At 34.8% G+C, this 17,720-nt stretch overlaps 1 pseudogene; it reads right to left on the bottom strand.

Annotated features, from left to right (window-relative positions):
* Window positions 1-15,536: 15,536 nt before the first annotated feature.
* LOC149228925 (putative sugar phosphate/phosphate translocator At2g25520 pseudogene) lies at window positions 15,537-17,221 on the bottom strand (annotated as a pseudogene).
* Between the last annotated feature and the right edge of the window lie 499 nt (window positions 17,222-17,720).

The raw sequence follows: 17,720 nt of genomic DNA, 5'->3' as shown, positions 1-17,720 counted from the left end.
ACTCAACGTGGGTGTCAAATTTGGTCCCTTTAAGGAGGAAGTTTGGGGATATCTGCCTGTGTGTAGATTTCTAGAATCTCAACCATGCCTCAAACAAAGAAAACTACCCCGTGTTGTCCATGGAATAAATATTACAAATAGTATTGGGGTCTAAAATTTTTTCTTGATTAGATGGATATTCTATATATAATCAATTTCTAGTTTCAGAGCCTGACAGACTCAAAACCGTGTTCAAAATGAAGTGGGGCACATTCACATACTGACGAATTCCATTTGGGCTAATCAATGCTGGTAAAACATTCCAACGTGCTATGGAAATTGATTTCTATGAACTCATTGGGCATAGCATAGTGGTCTATCTTGATGATGTAACAATATTCTCCAAATAGAGGTTAGACCACCTACGCCACTTGAAGAATATTTTTGAGTGATGTCGCAAGTATGGGATATTCTTAAATCCCAATAAAAGTATCTTTATATTGTCCGAGGGTAATCTCTTAGGCCACATCATTTCTAAGGGTGGGATTAAGGTAGACCCAGATATGGTTAGGAAAATCACACAGATTCCCTTCCCAGTGAATAAGAAAGCCATGTAGTCTTTCTTGGGGAAAATCAACTTCCTTCGCAAGTTCATCTTTGACTATGCCCAGATTGTCAAACCAATATAGGAGATGGTGAAGAAGAACGTAGTCTACAAATGGGATAAAAGGGAAAAGGACATGTTTTCCTGTATCAAGCAAGCTGTAGTAGAAGAACCCACATTGTACAACCTAGAATTCAGTAAATATTTATTGTTTTACACTTTTTCTTTTGATACATCTCTTGTTTTTGTACCATGCAAAAACATGAATTGAACAATGAGTGGCCTATCTCCTTCATGAGCATAAGTCTGCAAGGACCAAAGCTTAACTACCCCATTGTGGAAAAATAGGCTTCCGCAGTATACAAGGAGGTAAAGCATTTTAGGCCCTATCTATTGAATAACCATTATGTTATCTTTGTCTCGCACCCAACAGTCAGATCAATGCTTGTTCAACAAGATCTGGGTGAAAGGAGAGCGAACTGGATGACTGGGTTAGAAAAGTATGATCTAGAAATCAAGCTAGCTCACACCGTCAAGGGCCATAGTCTTTTCCAATTAGTAGTAAAAGAAGTAAATGTGAAAGAGGAAGAAGAAAACCTCTGAGGATGGGAGCAGGAAATTGAGATGTATAATGATGAGCAAGCCTCCCCCACTACAAGTATAAAATATTGGTACATGGATGTGCACCAATACCTTGAGCACAACATAGTGTCCTCTCAATTTTTCGCATGACAAAAGAGGGCACTCAGAAGTGGTTCCTTTCAAACGGGTGAATGATCAGGAAGTCATTAGCTTTCTACAACAGAACATCACTTCCAAGTTTGGCATTCCTATGTCACTTGTTTTTAACAGTGCAACATAATTTTCATCTTTAAGACTCTATGATTTTGCATTGGAAAATTGTATCATATTGAAACATTCAGCTAATTATTATCCACAGTGGAATGGTACTGTTGAATCCACGAACAAGAACCTTATCTACATTATCAAAAAGTCCATATTCTCTGAACAATGAAATTGGTACTCTTCTTTGGTGAATGCCTTATGGGATGAACGAGTCACGCCAAAAACTTCCCTGAACACCTCCCCTTATTTCCTGGTGTATGTAAAAGAAGCCATCCTCCCATTGAACATCTACTTTCCCACTCTCCAGTTATCACAAGAATCTCGAGGCAAGCCACCTCCGTTAGTTCAGCGTAAGATGGACGCTCTTCATAACCTACATGAAGAAAGGTTGAAATCTAAAGAAAAAATTTCACTTCACTAGTGTCGTATCAAGAGGTGGTTCGACAAGAAGTTTGTAGGGAAAAATAGCTTTAATGTGGGTGACTTAGTCTTAAAATGGGATAAATCCCATGAGGAAAAAGGAAAACACATAAAGTTTCAGTCCTTATGGATTGGGTTATTCATGGTGCGTGAGAAGCTTGGCTAGCACACATATCATCTTCAATCACTTGACAGGAAGATTGACTCTCTCCCTGTCAATAGCCAAGACTTGAAACAATATTTTTAATGAAAATCCGGGGTTTTTCCCTACATTGTGTACATAGTATTTTCTTTTGTTGCTTGTTTATTTTTTTGAATCTTGTTTTGGTTTCTGTTATTTGAATAAGTGTTGTGCATGAGTATATCATGACTTCTAAGTATGTGTATGGCTAAACTCTATAGAGGCTTGTGACACTCCAACATTTGGCTAGCCTTCTATCCATCTTCCTTGTGTTGGTTGCATATTTTTGCTAATGAAGTTCCGATGAAAAATATGATCTGTCCGTAAGGAGAGTTTTGGTCCAACCATGAACCCATGTCTAGTCCAGAAACATCATGCCTATACTCAGTTATTTCTTCTTTGGTGTTCTTAAGCTTATACAACTAGTAGAAATGGAGAAGGGGAAAAATATAAATGAGCAAACCTAAATCAGGGATCTCTATATGATTTTCTGAAGGAACAACCTCCTATGCTCTCAACAAGTAAGGATCCCTCTTGTGCCCTAAAATCAATAAGTGCCTATGCACAGTTCTCTTTAAATAAATAAATAAAGGTGAAAGAAGAGAAAGGATTCCAATGCAGAGAGGTGAATTAAGCAACTTTGATGGGGTACTATCTAGGCTCACTGGTAAGGGAAAAATGTTTGTGTTCTTGCGTGACTTCACTGAGGTATTTTCTAGGCCTAATGGTAGCAGAGAAACACCAGAGATGAAAAATTATACTCTGAAAATCTTAAGCTCATGAGCTACACTACCCTACCCAACTCAAAACATTGTGATTATGATGAATCTTATGTTGTGTTCAACTGAGAAGGTATAGATGGGGCCATGTCTGTTCGTGGGCTAAGTGGGAAGGCCAAATTAATCTGCACAATGAATCAATACTCCCTAAAGAACCAAGGCCCTGCACAGAAGAAGTTAACCAACATAGAGAAGTTAGAATGCAACTAGTTTGTTGCCAATTGTTGTAGCTGCTGCAACACCCTCCAAAATTTTGGCTTACACTCAAATTTTCGAGCCTTCCTTAGTCTTTTACATTGTTGTTGCAAACACTAGAACTCATTTCATGATATTTCTTGCAGTTCCTTATTCCCTTTTGCATGTTGGGTTAACTGTCATCGTTTTGCATGTTTGACTATCGTACAATATTTGTGAGCCTTTTTTGATGGTTTCGAAGGTTGGTATTTGTGTATATGAGTTGTCCCAACCATGTAAACATCTTCTGCATCCATACACAAAGTCTTGAGCATTATCGCACAAGTGTCGCACTTGTTTTATATTTTCATGAGGTAGTCACATCGAGAGATATTATTTGTTTACATGTTCTGATTATTTATGTTATCGTGTCATAAAAGTATGCTAAGTGTGATCACAATCAAGGCTCATCACAGTTCATCACCCATCCCACACTTAGCCATTTTCGGAAAATCTTCTCGACCGAGCAACTTAGCTTCATTGGGTCCCGACTAAACTATGCACTACGTAGTCTCAACCCTCTAATTTGTGACCTTTCTACTTCGAACTATGCAATTCCCAGCCCCTTTCCTCCAGGGATGCTACTCTGTGCAATTCCTGAGCCCAACTCCCAATCTTGACCTCCAGAATTGGCACAATTGTGTCTCTCAGTCTATCTTGAACTACACACTTCACATCTTCAGCCATCAATATTTTCCCTTATCTATTGGAACTGCGTAATGTGTAGAAGCCCAGCCTCCTTGGCATCCAAAAATTTCCAGATTCTCCTGCCAGTGTCCTTTCCCTCAGTCAAACCCCACTGCCTCGAGAAACTATATAGTTTGTCCTTTCAAGCCTCCTTGAGCTGCGCATTATACAGTCTCAGATCCTAATCTCTCCCCCCAACTGCTGGAACTACATAATACACAATCATTGGGCCCCCCTCCCCAGTCTGTGACTTGTCCTTGGCTCAGTTCATGGATAAGAATGAATCATCTTAGACTAGGGGGTTTTCGAATTGATTTCATCCATTCATGAGTGAATTGCAGGAATAGGTACACTATCCAGTCATGGAGAGATGATGAACAAGGAGAAGAAGAAAGGAAACATTCCTAAGGAATCTCTTATATCTAAACTCACAAGTGGATCAACCAAGAGAAATCAAAAGGGCCACAAGTTTGCAACTACCATCCAATACTAAAGATCATTGAAGACTCCACACCACCAAGCCATGCAGAGGTGTAGATAAAGCATATCTAATAAGACATCCAACACTCAACAACAATAGTGACTTGACATTGCCACATCACCAAGCAGTCCATGTCAGCAGTGTCATGTCATGTCATGTCATGAGAGGTCATATGCTCACTATCGTGGACCATGTATATTTTATTCCAATGTATTGTAAAATCGAATTCCAAAGGACACACATGAATATGGAGAGTCATGTAAGTTGAAAATTCATAGGAAGTTGAACAGTCATGAGGGTATTCAAAGAGTCACAAAGGGGAAGCATGACCCCTTGGTTATATATATCCCCTCATTACATGAGCAAATGACTTTTCACCTTGGGTCCTCTCGCAAGGCATTAGAGAAATCAACTAGTTCTTTGAGGAGCAAGGAGTGGATCCAATGTCCCACTATTGGGGCTAGTGATGTACATTGTAAACATGTGTCTTGGAACTTTTTCTTAATAATATAAGCCTTTAAGGCCAGCACGTTATTCATGCATGGACTATGAATGTTTGTAAGACTATTTTGTGTATGTTTGTATTTCATGTTTTCTTTCACATGTACTAAGATAGTTGAACTATTTCGGTTATTTTAGTGCTTATCTTATTGAGAATGCATTGTAATGGTTGTTATTGTTGTCCCATCCTAATGGAATATTCTACAGGATATTAGAAATATCTTTCCCTATTTGTTGGTTGGAATATTCTACAGGATATTAGAAATATCTTTCCCTATTTGTTGGTTATCTGTCGCATTGATTGTGGATTATTCTGCTGAATGTTAGAGGGATCCTTCTAGTTCATGTGTGTCTCTTCATGGGTGGTACTATTGCCTCTCACTTAGAGGATCACTTTTCTCCCCCATTTGTAGTAGAAGAACCTTGACATAGTTGCAACTACACACTCACCGGGAACACCTCCCTTTCATTTTGAGGACACCATTTCATCCCTCTCTCGTGCTGGCTGCTAGAGCCAAGGAAAATATTTAAGGATTTGGAAACTGAGCCTTTATACCGCATGGAACTCCTACACCAAATGGTGTGAGGTCTGATGATAGGTATTTAATGTTCAATACTCATGATGGATATGATATGCATAACATGGCATAGGAATTATGATGCTATAATATGAGGTTTATTGACATGTGGTTCACTTATTATGTGAAGTCATGATATGTCTTTGATGCAAATACGTTGATGATCTAACTTATGATGGTATTTCATGAGGTGAAGCATGCGATAGTTGCATACAAATTTATGACATACATGAGCATGCAGTTCGTTATTATTCATAATGTTGCGATTAACATTGATGAATGTTCTCATGATGACATGCAAGACTTGGCATGTGGATTATTTTCTATGATACTATGATGGTATGGTTAATGCATTGGTTGCATGTTGAGGTGTGATGATTCACAGGACTCCACAAATGGGCCGAGAGGGCTGGTTTATTTGATGATCTCATGCGAGCCCATATGCACGAGGGAGAATAAGTAACACCATATGGGCTGGGGAAAAAACTCAATCAACACTACATATGCCAGTGGTTCCTTTGTCTTGTGTATAGCTCTTGATGGATAGCTCTTCAAGGGCTATGGGACCATCTTGAGGAGGCCAAGTGCCTGATGTTGTAGGCTAGGTGCCTGTTATTAGATTGGGATGTCAAAGTCTAGAAGGGATGTAAAGGACTTCGATGCCTGGGGTTGTGCACCTTAGTAGTTGTGGAGGGAGTGGGCCAGCCTTACGAGATGACTGGAGTCATTGAGTACTGTACCGGATGCCTGCCTTGGGGCAGATAAGGTCTGAGTTAGGCACGAGCCCTGGGGCCAGCCTTGGACTAGGATACAGACCGGGTCAGGCTTATGCCTGGTGCCGAAAGTGGGAAAAAGGATAGAGATTCCTTGAGATTTCCCTGGGTGTTGGGGACTTTCGATGCCTGTTGGTTATACTAGTTCAATAGAGGTGTTGGCAACATGAAGTAAATAAAATAATAAATAATACAAAAATAATAATTAATAATATAAATAATATAAATAATAAATCATAAATGTTAAATAATAAATTATATTAAAAGTATATACAAGAAAATAAATAAAAATAATAAAAATAAAAATATTAATAAGCTTACTAAAGCTCTAAATAAGAATAAATAGAAATAAAACAAGAAAACTATCAAAAAGAAGAAAATAAAACAATAAAGCTAAAAATCAAAAGAAAAGTAAAGAAATAAAACAAGAAAGCTAAAAATCAAAAGAAAGTTGCATGTAGACACTTGGAGTGTGTGCATGTGGTTCCCCTTCCAATGTTTGTTCTATTTAATAGATAGTGAGGAAGATGAGAGGCATTCCTGAATTCCATCTTTCCAAGTTTCTATCTTTTATTCTCTTGAGAGAATGGTGTTCTAAGAATTAGGAGTCACTGGCAGTAGTACATTGATTGAGGGCTCGGGGGTGGCCAGTTCTAGCAAATCCTTGCACAATTGAGCCTATGGTTGGGTGGAGAGTCGTCCCCAAAACCTTGTTGTCATCTGGCAGACATCAATCACAGGTAATATAGGTATGTGCTTATTTGTTTGATTATGATTTTAATTAGGAAATTAACTTTACATTTACTTTGTACTGTTACAGATACCCTAAATGTTGGCGGGTCCAGCACCATCAACACCTAAATACACCAAAGACTATTGTGTAAACTCACATTTCTTGAGACCTTTTAGTAGTTTGTGCTTCTTCAAAGTATCTAGCACATGCATCAAGTATGATATGTGCTCCTCCTAGGGAGCACTATAAAATAATAATCCAAAAAAACAATAAAAAATGAATCCAAAGAAGGGTGCAATACATCATTCATTAATCTTACAAACATAGATGGTGGAAAGTTAGACCAAATGGCAAGATGGAACACTTATATAACCTTTGTCTAGTTTTGAAGGAAATCTTCTAGGTTTCTTCTTCTTTGACTCGAACCTGGTGATATCATAATTTTAAATCCATATTAGTGAAATGTTTCACTTATTGATGCGAATATAACATATCAACAATCCCAAGTAGAGAGTAGTTATTCTTGAGTGTAATTTTGTTTAATTCGCTATAATCAATGCACATCCATTAAGCACCATCCTTCTTTGGCACAATTATGATGGGTGACCCACACGATGAGGTACTTGGTTGAATCACACCCTATTATAGTAGTTGGTGTAATTTCTTCCCCACTTCATTTGCGTAAAAAGTGGACTATTTGTATGGTCCATTATTTGGAAGTGGAGAATCCAACAATAATTGGGTCTGATGCTCCACTTCCCTCTTGAGTGGTATCTGTTTAGGCTCCTAGAAAACTCCCTTGTATACCCGTAGAAACCGTTTATATTGTATTTTTTGTTCTTTAGTACACCCCTCTAGGGATGCATGTTCCCTTATTGACTTGTCACTAGATTTATTTTCTCTTAAAAATAGTGAAACATATTTATTTCTATAATTGATCAATTTTTTGTCTTGGTTGGCTCTGGCCAGTTAAATCTTAGACTCGCCTTTGTGGGCATTGTTGATTAATGATTTCCCATCCTTGATGAGGAATTACTAGTTGGCTCTTGGCACAAATAGTGCATCCCAAATGTACATATAGGGACTTCCAAACACAACTCTACATACATCAAGTGGAACTACATCTCTACTCCATCAATAAGATTAAAACTAACATGAAATTTTATCCTACTCTATTTTGTCACCATAATTTCTTCATCCTTATTTACTCATCCCAATGGATATGGGGTAGGATGATTTCAAACCTCCAATCCAAGTTTGTTGACTAAATATACTTCTATGAGATTAGTTTGTGAGCTTGAGTTGAACAAGGCATCAATCCTAGTCTTCTTAACCTACATCTTAATGTGGAAAATCTTGGCCATGTCCTTCTCTTCTTGATGATAAAGGAAACTCAAATTCATCTCCTTCTACACTAAGGTATAGACAATCTTCTTGTCCATGTTAGAGCTACTTTCCACTTTATTTCTTGAATCTATGGCATAGTATTATTTTTGTTCCCAATATTCTTCTCATGCTTCAAGTTCAACTATTGATTCAATTTCCAACACTTATTTATGTGGCTATTAATGTTCTAGTGATTAAAATGACTACTAGGATCCTTGAACTAATATGCAATGGTTATTGTCTTCTTATACTTTTCCCATTTCCACTTCTTCTTCCATTCCTTGGAAGCTTCTTGGTGCTCTTTTTGTTTCAAACCACTTAATTTCCATTTCTTTTAGCATATGGTGCACATACATAAGCCTCATCCATTGTTCTTGGCTTGAAAAAATCACCTACTTTCAAATATGGCTATGTATAACCCCTAGATACTTAACGAGTACATATTGGCTCTTATGAGACACACCCAACATGTTGGTCATCTTCTTAAACTCAATGACGTACTCATGTATACCCTACCCATGCCTTTAATTTAACTAGTGCCATCATATCCATTGGTCCTCTACATACCTAATAAGATAGCGTTGGGAATTTATGGTGGTTTTAAATTCCTTGCACTTAGTTACTAGGGGATCACTCTCTGCCCTAAATGTCTTTGTATAAATTTCCCACCAGGTTAAGGCATGACCTCTAACTTCAATGTAGAAAATGATATTTTATGTTCTGCATCTACATGGTGAATGATAATGTAAATTTCTAACTACTAAAACTACTGATTTAACTTTAAATCATTGATCTCCCCTTCATTCAACTTGATGTACACCAATGCTTCCATCTTGGCAAGGAACTGTGAATGGTTCATGGCACTCTAACTAAGCTTCTCCTTTTCAAGTTCTTCCTTTCACTCCTTCTCAAGATCTTCCTAATCCCTCAAATTTCCCTTTGATCTAACCCTTAATTTAAAACTTATGTCCTCTTTGATCAACCCAAGATTGGTGTTTAGGGTCGACATGAGGAGGTTCACATTATGGTTTATATCTGTGACTTGCACTTCTAGCCACACAAATCTCTTCTATGCTAGATCTCGAGGGTTATTATGAATAGATTCATTGGATATGGCTAGGCTTTTACAACTTCCTACTTAACTAATTCCTAGATCACTTGCAACTTCCCACAAAATCCCCAAAGAAACCTACTATAATACCAATATGATTCATGAACTACCATGTATATTCAACTAGAAAATTGTTACAATATATATGATAAAATGGATTGAAATATAAACACTGAGGGTTAATTTCCTTATATTCCAATTTATTAATTATTTATTTCTACTTACATGCATGTAATAGATAAAATGTAGAAAGAAAATAATAATAAAATTACAATTAGACATCGACCACAATGAACATGAAATTTCATTTGGGAAAGCTCTTAGGAGAGAAAACACATCTGGAATGTGAGGCTACTATGTTCTCTCTCTTTCTCAAAAATTGAAATAATGCTGGTACAAAAAGAGAAGACACTCTTTGTGGAGTTTCCTAAGACCGTGGCCTAATAAGATGCTACAAACACAAAAACCCCTCTATTAAGCTCTCTCACTCCCACTCCCAAGTTTTTGTTTCTCTAGTTTGGAACAAGATACAATTGAAATGAATGGAATCCCTTTCCCTCTTAGTGGCTCATTTATAACATAGCTTGATAGCCAAATAAGTTCAAGTTTGACTCCTTAAACTCTTAACTAGGCTTATAAATTTTACCCTTTTAGATCCTTCTTGATAATCCCCAGGTGGCTAGCCCTTTGACATGAGTAACAAAGGATGTTGTGGCATCCTTTCAAACCACGGTGATCAAACATAGTAGGTCAACTTGTAGGGGGGCATGACTTTCTCATACAAGATTCGATTTTGGTGATTCTTGTGTCTTTGGAAATGTATTGGTGTGTAGAATATGAAATCTTGGTCCATGATAAGTATGGGACCACAAAAATACCATTTAAAGCCTCAAAATGGATTTGGAAGTTTTCCCTCCCCAATTTTCAATTTGGATTATGGGTAAAATTGACCCTATAAACTTGTTCCTCCAATTTTTCACCTTTAAGAGCATCGATATAGATGAAAAATATTATAATGGTCCAATCTAAATCATTCAACCTTCATTCGAGCCCTATCCATCAAAAGTAGCATGCAATCACTCTTTCTTCTACAAAGTTATTTAATTGCAATTTTGTCATTCAAAGATCAAGTTATAAATGTTTTCGCCAAGCCATTCACTAAATCCAAATTCCTTCATTTTCAATCCTTGTTAGGGTGAAAAAAGTCGTATTTATAGGTGGGTAGCATGTAAATCCTCCTTCCTTCTTCTCAAATCTAAATCAATGTTAGGATGGGGTGTTGGTACATAATTGTGTGCATTATTAATCATTTGTGCGCATCCAATACAAAAAAATTGCATAATAAATATGTTTGTAATTATCCATAAGCATTGGACTTATTAATTTCAAGTTTATCTTAATTTATCTATGCTTGAATGTAGATGCATCCCATGTTTAAGTAGGTTTAACTTGGAGAATATTTCTATTTTAGGACAACTAATTGAGTAGTGGCTTAGTAAATTGAAAATAGAAGAGTAGATTCCATATAAATCATCGTTTGTTTATAATTGAGCTTGTCCCTTTGTTCTATGGATGTTTCCCTTTCAAAGGTTTTTCCATGTATTGTCATTTTTGAGTTTGTTGTTATCCTATGATCATGTGACTATGTACAATTTCAAACACAACCTTATAGCAATCCACTATCTTCCACAAGAATGATTTCTTTAACATGGCCTTCCCTCTTCATCATGGAGAGGGAAATGCTATATGAAAGAGTGTACCCAACCTTTCCATGTATTGTCATTTTGAGTTTGTTGTTATCCTATGATCATGTGACTATGTACAATTTCAAACACAACCTTATAGCAATCCACTATCTTCCACAAGAATGATTTCTTTAACATAGCATTCCCTCTTCATCATGGAGAGGGAAATGCTATATGAAAGAGTGTACCCTTATCATGATAGAGAAGGTGAAAACTTGAAAGGTTCCACCCTTTCCGGTATGAAGACATTTATGACATGGAAACACATGCCCTATCTAGCATAGAGAGGAAGAAACTCACCATCCCCATGATGGAGAGGGAGGGGGCCTAAAGTAACAAGCCCTCTCCATGGAGAATATGCAAATAATGGTGCATAAAAATGTTGAATCCTTCACATTGTGGAGAGGGAAACCATGCATCTTCTAGTAGAAACTATAAGATTCCTATATGAGGAAACTCTCATGGGTAGCTCCTTAAAAACTATATTGTATGTGAACTCAAAAGAAAATCGCTTAGGAACTTATATAATGCATTTTTTTTATTCTTGGAATATTTTCTTGTAGTGTATTAAATGTTCCTTACAAATATTAAAATCTCCTATAATGTTGACCAAGAGGAGAAGGAATAGTTTTCTATAATAATGTTTGTGTCTGAACTGACATCAAAACTCCTTGGCTACCCACACTGTGAGTGATCAACTATACATGCAGATAGCATTCTATACAAAATGTTTAATAATATAAGGAAGATGGTTCGTTTCTTTTTGAACAATATTCCATTTCCTTACCCTTCCAAAGTTTCTCTCCTATCTCTAAAATGCATGTGTATTTATGAGCAAAGAAATATCTTGATTCCTTAGAACAAGATATTCTTATACCTTAGTGATAGCAACTAGAGTTATTAGGAATTCTCAAGCCTTATTCCAACCGTATAAACACATCATGAATATATATACTTAATTAATCCCAACCCACCCATGTTTAAATCTCATTAGTGAGTTCTCCTTAAAGTTATCATAAAAAACCATGCTCCAATGTAAAACCAAATGGAGTATACAAATCAAATGGACAACACAAATTAACCTAAGATTTGAAAGATGAGAAACCAAGGCTTGAATTTTCTCTTTTCTCCATTTCCCTATTCTTTGGTCCTCATGACCAAAGTTTGCATACATTCATTCCCACTTGATTTCATAAGCTTTCTAGAAGATAGTATGGAAGAATCTTGATCAACAAAATGGTGCATAGGATTTTGGAAGTCCAAATCGTCTAGATAGCCCCTCCCCTCTTCCATATGCATTAGTTGAAAAGTATATGACTGAATCTTCAAACCAAAATATCTTGTCCATTGGCCCCTTATACACTGGATTGAAAAGGTATATAACTCAATTCTTTAAGTTTAAATAATATAAATCCAAAGACCATCCCCTCAAAGTTCTTTAAAATGCTCTGCTCATCCATCAAATGATGTACTAACATGAGATTTGAACACAACAATACCATTTTCAACCTTCACAATTCCTCACAATTTCTCAAGGATGAAAATATTCTTCATGAACTTCTCTATTAAATGAAGATCGGCCCAAAAAAAGGCCATGAACACATGCCACCATAATAGGAAGACCACAATAAAATTGACGCAGATTTAAATTTGAGCTCAACTATAATGTTAAACTATAACCATGGGTTTTCATTACCTGCCTGATCATGCATTATTAAGACTTAAGCTTAACCACAAAAATTTGAGCTCAACTATAATATTAAACTATAACAACGAGTTTTCATTACCTACCTGATCATGCATTATTAAAAATTAAACTTAACCGCAAATTATTGTTGCATTTTATAATACATCAGCAAACATCTAGATGATTAGCTTTAAAAACCAATTTCTCTAATAAACCTAATTGAAGAGTAATCGAAGCAACATGCTATTTCAAAAGCCACTTTTGTAGGAAGATTAACTCACCTTTAACTATGATATCCAGTTTATAACCATGGGTTTTCATTACCTGCCTGATCATGCATTATTAAAACTTTAGCTTAACCAAAAATTATTGTTGTGTTTTATAATACATCAACAAACATCTAGATGATTAGCTTTAAAAACCAACTTCTACAATAAACTTAATTGAAGAGTAATCGAAGCAACTGGCTATTTCAAAAGCCACTTTCGTAGGAAGATTAACTCACCTTTAACTATGATATCTAGTTTAATTACACTTATTATTATTATTATTATTATTGTGAAATTTATCCTTATAACATTGTTAAAATTTATTATCTTTAACAAAATTTTGAACCAGTATCTTATTAGATTAGTTTTTTTTTTTTTAATTGTTAAATTTATCTTTATAACACTGTTCAGATTTAAACCTCAAGGGTTAGCTCAGTTGGTCAAAATTAGTGCCTCGCCATGAGGTCACAGGGTCCATTCTCCCTGCAGCCCTTAGGGTCAGGCCTAACTAGTGAGCTGTGAGGCTAGATTCCCTTTGGGATCCGTTGACCAGGATATCAGTCAACCACAACCTAAAAAAACTGTTAAAATTTATTTTCAACCAATATCTTATTAAACATATGTTCAAATTTATTGTCTTTAACAAAATTTTGAACCAGTATCTTATTAAATATATCACTCCCTTCAGTTTAACGCGGGCATTTTTTTTACACGTTAATGTGCAAATACTCTTTAATAATCCTTACTCAGGTTTAATTTGAATGGAAATCCAAGGGAAAAGCGAAATAGTAGTCGTATATACTTTAGAGAGGAGTAGAAGGGGGAAAAGCGAAATAGTAGTCCTATATACTTTAGAGAGGAGTAGAAGGTAAAATGTATTGCTAATTGAATCACTGTATTTATGGTCATATATATTTAAGAAATAAGTGAAAGTAAAATGCATCACTTATTGAATCATCGTATTCTTATGTATGCGTTTGTTTTTTAAAAAATATTTTATATCATAAGTGAATACTCACTTTTCTGGTTCTGGTATACCACGTAAAAATATGCCATGTAATATATAAGTTTTATATTATAGTTAAAAGTTTTATATTATATTTTAATTTTTGTTAGAGAAGTTAGAGAATATATAATGAATAGTTAAATTTATTACAGTTAGATGTAAAAGTACTCAAAAATAAAATAAAAAATAAGTTAAATTTAATATAAGGAGGTGTACACTAAATTTAATATGAAGAGGTGTACACAGTGCGTTATTTATTAAAAGGTAATTAAAATATTTTTTTCTTAAAAAATTATAAAAGAAATTAAATTATCTATAAGGGGAAAAAATTTATTTTTTTAAAAACAAATTCATAATTATTAATTATAAATTAGTTATTAAAGTGATTATAATAATTAAATATAATTAAATTATTTATTTAAAAAAAAAAAAAAAAACCAAAAAATTTATTTTTTATTTTAAACAAATTTATATAAATGATTATCAATTCTAAATTAGTTACTAACATAATTATAACACATGTTCATATCAGTAGGATTAAACCATCTATCTTAAAAGTGAAAAAAAAAAATCATTAAAAATAAATAAATTTATAGTTATTAATTGTAAATTAGTTATTAATTATAAATTAGTTATTAACATTTTTATAATAATTAAACATAATTAAATCATTTATTTTAAAAAAAATTCATATAAATAATTATCAATTATAAATTAACTATTAACATAATTATAATAGTTAAACATATTCATTCATTCCATACTAATTTTTACTAAATTTTTATACTGTATAATTCATATATAATTCATATAAGAAGTATTAGAGATAGCTTATATCACATATATGATTGATTTACAGAATTTTATAGAATAAACCTTTCCTAAATTATGAATTTTAGAATAAAACTTTTTATATTAATTATGATTTCTTTTTTCATTTTTTTAATTTGATTTTTTTTTTCAAATTTTAAATTTAATAATTGTTTATTTAAAATAAGATTTATTTTTAACCAATAAAATGATATAAAAACAAATTAATATATTTTGATATGAATTTTTTATATTTTATATAAAAAATATATATGTTCTCATTTTTGAAGAATTATTCATTCTCAATAATAAAACTCAAAACCATTACATCAAAACTTATCAATAATAAAATTCAAAATCATTACATCAAAACTTATCAATAATAAAATTCAAAACCATTAATGAAAACATATCATTTTCTGATAGTCCAGTAATTCTTTCTAACCATCTAAATAAATTCAATTAATTCCAAATTTTTTTTTATAAACATCTAATATTTTATATTAACAAATAAATAATATTTTTATTATTATACATAACTCAGTAAATTGCACAGTAAATTATTATAATCCTCATCTTACACATGTTGACCTTCTGGAATAACTCATGAGACAGCCAAAATAACTGAGGAAACGAGGTGTATGGATCAGAGCGTGGGTTCAAGATCATGGCATTGGGCGATGAAATTTTGTATGGCAAACAATAATATATTTAATAGCACCTTAGTCGACACAAACAGGGAACACTTTATTTGACAGATAAAAGAAGTGACAGGGTTAGAGCAGTCAAATTATAAGCCATGCTTCTTGACAAATCAATGAACAGATGCCCACTCGAGATTTACGTTGGTACCATCCTGTCCATCATTATACACTAATCTTGTCAGACTCTTTTTCACTGTGAATAACTGGCGTGTTCCCTGCAAATAGATCTGGGGATACAGGAGCCAATCCAATAATAATAATAATCTCTATAATCTCTATCACAAGACAATATTAATGATCTAAATACTTAATACTCAAGCTTGAGTTTGATTTTTCTGTACTAGTTCCGACTCTCTGTTTGACAATCTCCCATTCTTCGTTATCAAGCCTTCTTCTTCGTCATCAGCTTCAGCTGCAGGTCTGAGATGCTTCGGCTGGCTGTCATTGGCCTTGAGAGCTTGAAGCTTCAAATGATTATAATAACAGACAGCCAGAAAGGCCAGTCCATATCCAATCAAATTTATGACTGTAACCTCGTCCTTTATTACAGACCAAGAAAATGCAATGAGCAGCCAGTCCTTGACAACACCAGCAACATTCATCGTCAAGGCCGAGGTCTTTCCTATCAGAAGAAACACAGCAAGATTAAGAGCAAAAGCACAAGCAGAACTCATGCCAAATGTCATGTAATCCAATTCAAAGGAAGAGACCCTGTTCATCAGAAATGGGTATTCTACAAAAGCCCAGGGAATGCTGAGGAAAACCAGGCAACAAGGAGCAACATAGTACAAAGATGTGATGGGATTCAACTTAATCCCTTTTGAGGTCAGAAGAATTTGTATGAGAACCAAGCGGGTAGCCTCACATGCAACTGCACCCAACTGGAGAATCACACCCCATGCATTCATCTTGGCCTCCCCATATGCTGCAATAGCAACTCCAACAGATATGGCCAACATATTGGCCATGGTCTCACCTTTATAAGCTTCTTTCTTTAGGGAAACTCCAATAGAGTACACAGCAACGGGCATAAGAGCTTTCAGCATTTGAATAAACGATACTGAGAGGAAAACATAAGCAGAATTCGAAAACCAGAGACTCAAAGAATACAGAGCTCCTATAGGTATTATAGATGAAATATACATTTCTCTGGTCATTTCAATGGGTTCAACCAGCTTGAAGACCCTTACAATGGCAACAGCCAGTGCTGAGCAGAAGCCCATGTGAATCATGGTGAGACTGATAGGGAATGGCCAATTGTACATACTCTTGTCCAGAATGTATTTGTTAAATACAATGACAGTGAAGCTGAGGAAGATCCAGATGGCCACATAGGAGTAACTTACAACAATTTTCTTGAACAATTTCATACTATCTGATAATTCTTTTGCCATCTTCACAGAATAACAGGATCCAAAATCTGAAAATCTATGCAGCCTTCTCACTCCCCTCTCTTAAACTTTCAAATTATCATTCCCATGAATAAACTCAAACCCTAACTATTATTGAAACTCAAACCCTAGCTGTTATTGCTGAAGAGCAAACCCCAGAATGCAACTGGACTGATAGCTTCTCCATAAAAGAAAAGCTGATGCTACACAAAATTTATGGAGAACTGTACTGTATCCCTGTTTCTGATTCCCTCTGTCTAGCCAAGAATGGTAAAATACAGAGCGATAATGGAGGCGGTCTTGGGGCAGGGGCCGAGACTGCGTGCGGTGGAAGGTTTATATTTATATATAAATTATTTATGAGACTCATTTTCTTCGGGCACAAATCTCCAGCCCTAATTTGATTTTACTATTTAGGATCGCAATTAGTTCACAGGATGGTCGATCATGATTTGGGTAAAAGCCTAATGACGACATGTCTTGCAAGCTACGGGAACGGAAAATGGTAATTTCCACAATAATGGTTCCACTAATTGCGTTGCAGGGCAATAAAATAAATGTTTTTGAGACACCTTGATTTATATAATTATTATTTTTGTGAATTAATTGTACACTTTCAATGTAGGCCTTATATTATATTTATTTTATGCACATGGCTATGTAGTAATTGCCTTCGATTTTTAACTCCATGATCGAGTTTTTTAATTTGTATACCCTTATTGGTGCCCATGTTGGCCTAGAGTAATGTAATTTTCAATTATTCTAATTCATATTTATATTGGAAACCACGTCGCTAATCATCGTGCCACGTTCCT

The sequence above is a fragment of the Pinus tabuliformis genome, chromosome J (assembly GCF_031772625.1).
Source record: "Pinus tabuliformis cultivar Carrire ecotype Pingquan chromosome J, CPIR1, whole genome shotgun sequence".
NCBI lineage: Eukaryota > Viridiplantae > Streptophyta > Pinopsida > Pinales > Pinaceae > Pinus > Pinus tabuliformis.
Note: the sequence above shows the minus strand (reverse complement) of the source record. Positions and strands in the feature narration are given on the sequence as shown.